This window comes from Podarcis vaucheri (assembly GCF_965113315.1).
Source record: "Podarcis vaucheri genome assembly, chromosome: 12".
NCBI classification, from domain to species: domain Eukaryota; kingdom Metazoa; phylum Chordata; class Lepidosauria; order Squamata; family Lacertidae; genus Podarcis; species Podarcis vaucheri.
This window is the reverse complement of record NC_138750.1, coordinates 22,028,302-22,037,192: the sequence shown is the minus strand read 5'-3', so window position 1 is coordinate 22,037,192 and position 8,891 is coordinate 22,028,302. Positions and strand designations below refer to the sequence as shown.

Genomic DNA, 8,891 nt, shown 5'->3' with positions numbered 1-8,891 from the left:
CCGCCTTTCACTCCCCTTCAGGAGTCTCAAAGCGGTTAACATTCTCCTTTCCCTTCCTCCCGCACAACAAACACTCTGTGAGGTGAGTGGGGCTGAGAGACTTCAAAGAAGTGCGACTGGCCCAAGGTCACCCAGCAGCTGCATGTGGAGGAGCGGGGAAGCGAACCCAGTTCACCAGATTACGAGTCCACCACTCTTAACCACTACACCACACTGTATGAACATTTGCTTGGGCGCAGATAAGCCATCTGCTTGCTGCGGTGTCCGTACCGTGTCTGCAAAGGCTAGGAGAACTGGCAGGGTGCTTTGCTATAAGTATACACTTTCTTAAGAAAGTGCTAGACCTGGTCATTCTTACATTTTTTGCATCCCTTTTTGGTATCCCTGTCACCCAACCACTCTCATGAGCCCTCATTTGGGCGGCAGTTCAGAACAGTGAACAAAACAATAATTTCACACAAAAGCCTTTATATCCACACATCTTGCCGCAGGGAGTCTATGAATACAGGCAAATATGTAAGTAACATTTTGAAGGTCCAAACACATTGTGTGCAGTATCATTATTACTTTTAAACTTGATTCATAGACAGAATATTTAAAATCCTTCCATTGTAGAAGAACAATTGTGTGGGAAGGTGGATTTCTTTTGATTCAGTAGCAAGCACATTTGCCCTGGAGCCAGCTGAGAAGACACTTGATTTTTCACCCTTTATAATGGTGCCTCGGCTTCTCAACCAAATGTGGAAAACAGCAGCTTCCCAGGCTCTGTGACAGAAAAACACAGAAGCGCAGGCTGGGCAGAGCTTCCATATCAAATGCATTTTGCGGTCTTTTTCTTTGTTTCACAATCTGGAAAACAAAACCAGATGCTCGAGCTAGATTTCAATGCTTGTACAGTATCCTACTGAACTTGCAACTGTGTTTTGTTTTTTAAGCAAATGTGTCCAGCACTCTAATACTGTATTGTCCCCATTCCTCATGAAAGTAAATAACTTTCCTTAACTTCTATGGGAGAAAGAGGGGCAAATCTGCCCCCAGAAGAAACTGATGACCAGATAGCTATATTTGGAGAGGTAATTCCTGCACCCCAACTATTTATCAAAGGAGGGATGCCCTGAGAATTAGAAGTAAGCCCCCTGCTTGAATTGTTTGCAGGACTGAAGCAGGTTTTGCCTGCTATAAGCAGTCCACCCTGCCTTGACTCTGCTTGCACACCCAATTCCCATTGCCCCCTGCTACCCCAACCCTGTGGGGACGCGGGTGGCACTGTGGGTTAAACCACAGAGCCTAGGACTTGCCGATCAGAAGGTCAGAGGTTTGAATCCCCGTGACGGGGTGAGCTCCTGTTGCTCGGTCCCAGCTCCTGCCAACCTAGCAGTTCGAAAGCAAGTCAAAGTGCAGGTAGATAAATAGGTATCACTCCAGCAGGAAGGTAAACGGCGTTTCCTTGCGCTGCTCTGGTTCGCCAAAAGCGGCTTAGTCATGCTGGCCACATGACCTGGAAGCTGTACGCCGGCTCCCTCGGCTAATAAAGGGAGATGAGTGCCGCAACCCCAAAGTCGGTCATGACTGGACCTAATGGTCAGGGGTCCCTTTACCTTTACCTTACCCCAACCCTATATGCCAAAGGGAGGAAAAAGTATTTTGGGAACAGGAACATAGTAGTAGGAAGTGAAAGGCTGCCACAAATATGGAAGAGGCTTACTGGACCTCTTTCTCAACTCCTGGCAAGCAAGATGCTAGCAATCTTTTTCATGACCCATACCCACTGAGATTCCTAGTGGAAAATTACACTGGCCAGTGAGAGACTTGACTCTCTCCCCTTGGAGGTCTTCAAATATTTGGAAGGAATGGTCCCACTTTATTTAATCCAGTTGCTCATCCATCACTAGTCCCATCTTCAACCTCTTTAACTTTTATTAAACTGAGAAAGCAAAACAGCTGCAATTGAGAAGACCAGGGGGGTTACAAACCTGTCTCCCATCTGACAGTAACAGCTGTTTGACCGTGAAAAGGACTCCCCTTCATTGGTGGCTTTTATGCAGAGGTTCAATGGTCATCTGTCATGGATTCTTTAGTTGAGATTCCTGGGTGCAGGGGGTTGGACTAGATGACCCTCAGGGTCCCTCCCAAATCTACGATTCTATGATCTCAATAGTAGGTGATCCACAGAAGGGACTCACCCATAGTGCTTCTTCATGTATAGAAAATGACTGGGACTAACTGTGAGGGTTTTGGAAAATATAACGAGTTGAAATACATTCCACATACCCAAGTAATTTTAGTCCTGTGGTATATGATGTAGCTTCATATTGTAGCACAACATCCCAATCTCTGAGCGATTTGAGATTCCAGGGTTTCCAGGATCTGTTTTTCTTTTTGGAAATGAGGCACAGCAGAAACTGCGGTGTCTTTATGATATACGGTTTATTTACACATATATACAACCTGAGCCTACGATGGAGGGGTTCACAGCATTAACACCTCAAAAAGGATCTCGTTTCTCCCATAGCCAGAGCTTTGGATTCAAGCAGAAATCAAACATTGTTCTGACTCGCTCTGTAGCTCGCTGCTTTTGCTTCTAGCTCACGTCACGGCAAAACCCTCTGCCCTCAACTCTGCCTCTGTCTTTCTAACTACCTGCAAGTTGAGAGAGGGGCTCCCACCCATTTGCTGTCTCCCACAGATATCCTTCCTTTGCTCTTCATGATGACACATCATCCAGGCTGTCACCTCACCAGGAGGCTAGCTTGGCTATCCCAAGAATCATAAGCCTTGATTAGATTTTAACACTTGCTAAATCCAGGGATTAGAAGAGTCTCAACATATAGCCTAACATCCCAAACTGATTACTATATTTTGTTAATGGTGTGGAAGAAGTTGTTATCTGTGCTTAGACATGAGTGAAGAGTATAGAATAAATATCTGGACTAGGCAGGTCATGCATTCCAGAGATCGCCCACCTTGCACAATAGCTCTGATGTGCCTTAAGTTTTAATGACTTTGTATACTGAGTTTGGGACGCGGGTGGCGCTGTGGGTAAAAGCCTCAGCGCCTAGGGCTTGCCGATTGAAACGTTGGCAGTTCGAATCCCCGCGGCGGGGTGCGCTCCCGCTGCTTGGTCCCAGCGCCTGCCAACCTAGCAGTTCGAAAGCACCCCCGGGTGCAAGTAGATAAATAGGTACCGCTTACCAGCGGGAAGGTAAACGGCGTTCCGTGTGCTGCGCTGGCTCGCCAGATGCAGCTTTGTCACGCTGGCCACGTGACCCGGAAGTGTCTCCGGACAGCGCTGGCCCCCGGCCTCTTGAGTGAGATGGGCGCACAAACCCCAGAGTCTGTCAAGACTGGCCCGTTCGGGCAGGGGTACCTTTACCTTTACCTTTATACTGAGTTTAGGAACTAATTAAAGGTAAATTGGGGGGTGCATCTGGTTCCCCAACCCCCAGAACTGTGGCAAAAACCTCATTTTGACTTTGACCACGGAAGCAGTAACAGAATGTTATTTTGCCTAGCACAGCAGGATAGGACGTTGATATATAAAATGTATTTACCAAAACTAAAAATTATCTTGAACGCTACAGATAACTGGTGAACTGCCTTAGCCTACATTATGTTTGATTTCTCCCTGCAATGATCAATATCATACTCTTGAACTGTACTCAAATACAGTAATTATGTTCCCAGCACGATAATTGGTTCCTGGGCAGTACAATATTTGTTGCTTGTAGTGCAGCGTGCCTTCAAAAAAGCTACCCTTTTGATTAGCAAAAAACCAACCATTTTGCTTTGAAACTGAATTCAGCAGTTTACCTTTGAGAATTCCCTTAAGTCTTAAAATTCCGAGGACGCTAGTGTCTAGAAGCTACAGCGATCTGAAGCAACAGCAAAAATCTAAAGGTTATGACATCTAAATATCTTAAGTTGCTGCTGTTTGCGCTTTGATTGAATTGATTTTTGCGCCCACTTTTATTGTCCTTTTAACTAGTACTGTAATATTTTGTTCTTTTGTGAGGTCACATTCAGGGGTGCCAACTTGTATAAAATATTGGGGGGGCCAGACAAGCCCTGCCCTGTATCCTGATTGATCACGTGACATGCTACAGAGACACCATTTTAATAGCAATGCCCATCAACTTTTTCGGGGGGGGGGAGAGCCCTCAAATATTTTATGAGGTGTGTGTGAAGGGATCTCAGCCCCTAGGAGTTGGCCCCTCTATTGGTCACATTCACACAATACCTTTAAAGCCAAATGGCTTCCCCCAAAGAATTCTGGAAACTGTGGTTTGCCAAAGTTGCTGGGAACTGCAGCTTCTTTAAGGGGCAAACTGAAGGTAAAGGTAAAGGGACCCCTGACCATTAGGTCCAGTCGTGGCCGACTCTGGGGTTGCGGCGCTCATCTCGCTTTATTGGCCGAGGGAGCCGGTGTACAGCTTCCGGGTCATGTGGCCAGCATGACTAAACCGCTTCTGGCGAACCAGAGCAGCGCACGGAAACGCCGTTTACCTTCCCGCCACAGCGGCACCTCTTTATCTACTTGCACTTTGACGTGCTTTCAAACTGCTAGGTTGGCAGGAGCTGCGACTGAGCAACGGGAGCTCACCCCGTCATGGGGATTTGAACCGCTGACCTTCTGATTGGCAAGTCCTAGGCTCTGTGGTTTAACCCACAGCGCCACCCGCGTCCCTATGAGGGGCAAACTACACTTCCCACAATTCTTTTGGAGCGAAGCCATGTGATTTAAAGGTATGTTGTGAATGTGATGCATAGGAGTCATTATAGGGGTTGAGATCCCTTCGCCCCAATAAAATATTTGAGCTGTGCCCCCCCAAGTTGATGGGCATTTTCATTCAAATATGATTTAAATGTGTGGCGCGGTTGTGATTAGAGTCTCTTTGGGACATTTTTGTTTGTGTGGCTTTTCCGTTTTTGTGACTGTAACTTGTTCTTCGTTTTACGGGACTCACTTGTGACTTTGTTTTTAAGACTTGTTTTTGTGACTGTGTGGAACCCAATACAGCTACTGACTGCAGAAATGGATAAAAGCCCACCACCCCCATCCAAACAATGACTATCATCAGTGCAGTAAGAGGAAAAAATTAATTTTACTTTTCATCATCTACAATACTGTCTTATTTATTTTATAGTACAGTACATTGATTGTTGCTTTCATTTGATGGATCGATGGTCTCGTTAGATAGTAAAATTCATGTCAAATTGCTGTTTTAGGGGTTGTTGTTTTTAAAAGCCTGGAACGGATTAATCCATTTTGCATTACTTTCTATGGGAAAGCGTGCCTTGGTTTTGGAACGCTTTGGTTTTGGAACGGACTTCCGGAACGGATTAAGTTTGGGAACCAAAGTACGACTGTATCTGAAAAGTAGAATAATTAATTAATTAATTAATTAAATACGTACGCCAGAGGTAATAATGCTATGCAGAAGCGCAGAGGGAGACTTTAGACCCTATTTGTCCTAGAAATGCTGACCCCCAAGCCGGGCCTTAGACCCCGCTTAAGCCCTTCCTCTAGCCCTCCCTCGTGGCGGGTTTTTGGTTTTCAGCCACTGGAAGGCAGAGTCTCCTTTGGCCCCACGAGAAGCTCGGAGCTGCTCCTTTCGGCAGGCAGAAGCTAGCGGGATCCGTCCTCGAGTAGCCATTTCTTCCCTCTGGAAGGGGAAGGGGAAAAAAGCACCCACTCCTTCTCTTCTGCTTATATGGTCAGGCGGGCAGGCGCAAGATTTGGGCAAAGGAAGGTAAGCCGCCGCCGCCTGTTGCATTTCCTGCCCGGGATTGGCGCGCTCTCCCAGGGAAGGGCTGGGGGGGGGGTCGGGGTTGGGGGGGGAGCCTGACGCCTCCGAATGCATTATATAGACAAGCGGATCGGAATTCGTGGCAGGCAAGGCTTCAACGGCGTCGTTGCCTAGGCGTCGTCCCCTCCCCCCCCCCCAAGCACCGTAACAACACGCCTTTTAAAGTTGATAAAAATGGAAAAAACGCGGAGGGAAGCTTCGGGCGCAGTGCGCTTGGGTATGATGCGCGCGGATTTAATCCGGTGCCCAAAGGATTGCGCACGAGGCGCCACCGCCACGGAACCGAATTCTCCCAACCGGCGGCAAATCCCCCCCCCCCATCAAAACCCCATTTCCTCACCGCTTTCCTCCCCTCCCCCACCCCAACAACTCCGGTTTTTAAATCTGAGCCTCGATAAAGCTGCATCATTGAGATATGAGGCTGCTAAATCCACATTTTTTTGGCTGGTACCGATTCCATAGTTCGGTGGGAAGCACCTAGTATTTTCCACGGGGATCCACAGCCAGAGGGGACCGTGGGGTGGGGTGGAGGGGTGTCCCTGAATGACAAGGCTGCAAATGCAACAGGAACAGGAGTTTTTTTTTTGGGGGGTGGCGCGGGAGGTTGGCCCTAGCAGGTGCAGAGGAACGACGATCGGACGCCCAACCCCAGCAGCAAGTCTCTTTACTTCCGAGGAGATCCTTACACCCACCCACTCACCCCTCGCCTCCCCCGAGGTGCCTGGAATGAAAACGGAGCTGCCCAGATTGAGTAAACCAGGAGTAACCGCGGAGTACATGGCAGAGGACGTGATCTCGGAGAAGAGAGCGCGGCCGATCGGCGGGCGGGTCATGGAATGACATGCCAGGGTGGAGGAGAAGAGATCGCAGCCCGAGATCGCGAACCCTTTCCCGGGCTGGAGGAGGAGGAGGCGAGGGAGAGGGACCTGGAGAGATCAGGTGCCCGTTCAGGAAGCGGCACAACGGCGTCGCCTCTTTCGCGCCCAGGCTCCCAGGAGCAAGGCGAGGGCGGGGATCGCGCCAGACACCGGAGTCCGTGACTCTCCGGCTGCACGTCCCAAGAAACTCTCGCGGCCGTGGAGCTGGGGGAGGGGGGATCTGGCGCGCCCAAAGCAAGTCATCTCCCGATCGCGTCTCCAAAGCGCCCTCCCTGCCAAGGGCGAAAAGCCCCCCATGGCTGGGGAGGGGGGCTGGCTGCCCAGTGTAGGAGCCCCCCCTCGATCTCCTAGGCGGCAGCACCTGTAGAGCAGGAGGAGATCGAGTCCACTCGATCCCACCCCTTTCCCGCAACCTCCCCACGGCTCCGCAGAGCGAATCGAAGTCGTGCATGTGCTCCTGTCTCTTGCAAGGCGCTGCTCTGCTCGGTTTGCCACGCCCGGGCTTGCAGGACGCCGCCGAGCTGCTGGTGCCGCCGCCGTCGCCGCCGCTGATCAGCATTCGGGGGGCGATCGGGGAAGCGATCGGGCGATCGGGACGTGCCCTCCGGCTGGCCAGCGCCGCGCACCATGAGGCGAAGAGCGAGCGAGCAGCCGGCGGGGAGCGCCTGGCGTTGCCTTGGGATTTGGCCACACTGAATAAAAGGCTGCTGGTGGTGTTGGGGGAGACCCAAAACCAGCGGGGAAACCCTTCTAATCCGGATCGGTTGCTACGGAGCGGACTCTCCGCCGGGATCGTGGGGAGGAAAGGCTCTCTCGCTCTCCCTCCCTCCCTCCAATGCCTCGCTTGCGTCGTCCCCGGGAAGGCGCGCAACAAATGGCAGCCAGGTCTGTGATCCGGGCTGCGGTAGCAGCAGCAGCAGCAGCGACTCCCAGGTGAGGCGCAAAAAGGCTCGGCAAGCTGTAGCTCTCCATGCCCGCCTGCGCCTCGCCTTCCACGCCGCCTGAGTCACCCCGCTGCACCCGGTAAGGCGCTCGAATCCCCTGTCCCTCGAGTGGGGGGTTAGCAAAGAGCCCTCTCCCAACTTCACTTTCATACGCGGGGAGGGGGGGTAAGGTGTGGTGTCCCCCCCCTTTCTTAAAATTTGTTCAGTTCGTCTACTAACCCCCTTCTTCCCTTGTTTGGCGACGCCTGTAGTAGAGGAGGAAGGGTGGGGAATTTGTATCCTAAAGATCAGAAATGGGTGATATAGTGGCAAGCCCTGGCTGGGTCGCTGTGGTCGTGACCTTAAAATGTGGCACTTAGGAGAGAAATTCGATGGCTGTGCATAGCAGATGTTCTCAGCGCGTGGGAACTGGCTCTCTCGCATTGCTATGTATGTGGCTCAAACTCCCCACCCTTGGCGTATTGATTATATTGGCACACAGCAAAGCTGTGCCAAATGAAATGTGTGCTTTGGTCCAGTGTTTTGCTAACTTGGGAGAGGTGAGCAAACTGGCAAACTACGTAAGAAACAGGGCAATGTAAAATAAAATTTGAAATGCCGTACAAGAGGTGGCGGGGACCTGTTTTAAAATACAAACGAAAGTATATTGATCCCACAAAAGGAAAACACTAAACCGAAAACTTGAGGCAGAACAGATTCTGGTGATATTGGAACATGTCCATGCCTTGTGTGGTGTATGTTGTGGCCTGTTGAGAACTCGAATCTTGGAAATGTGTTGTGATGGGATACAGAACGGTTTGCATGCTTAACTTTTGCTTTTGGCTTCCATTACTGGACTGTAAATTACAGATGTGAATAAGTGTGTGGTTTGTTGACAAAGACCAGAATATGTAAGCTGTTTTATAAACTGACTCTCTCCTACTTCAGCCATACAGTATCAGTTTCTGATATTTCTGTATTAGGTCCAGTTTAGTACAGCCAGAATAATTGGAGGAATTATTCCTCTGCATTCCCTATTGCTTCAAATAATATTTGATAGTGAAATATGTGTTCAAATAAGTTTGCTGGGTTTTGTTTTGCTTACAGAATCCAAGATATAGTGTCTTAAAAGAGTAATGATATACTGTAAAGGGTGAAATCTAGGTTCCTAAATGTGAATGGGAGCTTTGCCACTGACCTCAAGAGGCTATTTCTGGGCTTACACTCTGAATTAAAGTTAGACCTGGTCCTTCTGACCTCTGAAAACAATGAGTAATATTCTG

General features: G+C 49.6%; 1 protein-coding gene across 5 annotated transcripts in view; it reads left to right on the top strand.

Annotated features, from left to right (window-relative positions):
* Positions 1-5,574: 5,574 nt before the first annotated feature.
* Positions 5,575-8,891, top strand: part of LRRC3B (leucine rich repeat containing 3B) — a 69,636-nt gene continuing 66,319 nt past the window's right edge. For 3 of the 5 annotated variants that reach the window (XM_082193551.1, XM_082193550.1, XM_082193548.1), the window contains exon 1: positions 6,228-7,708. The gene's annotated coding sequence lies outside the window, so the exon portion shown is untranslated. Of the gene's footprint in view, positions 5,751-6,227; positions 7,709-8,891 lie in introns of those variants that run through there. The other 2 variants (XM_082193552.1, XM_082193549.1) reach the window with 1 other exon arrangement.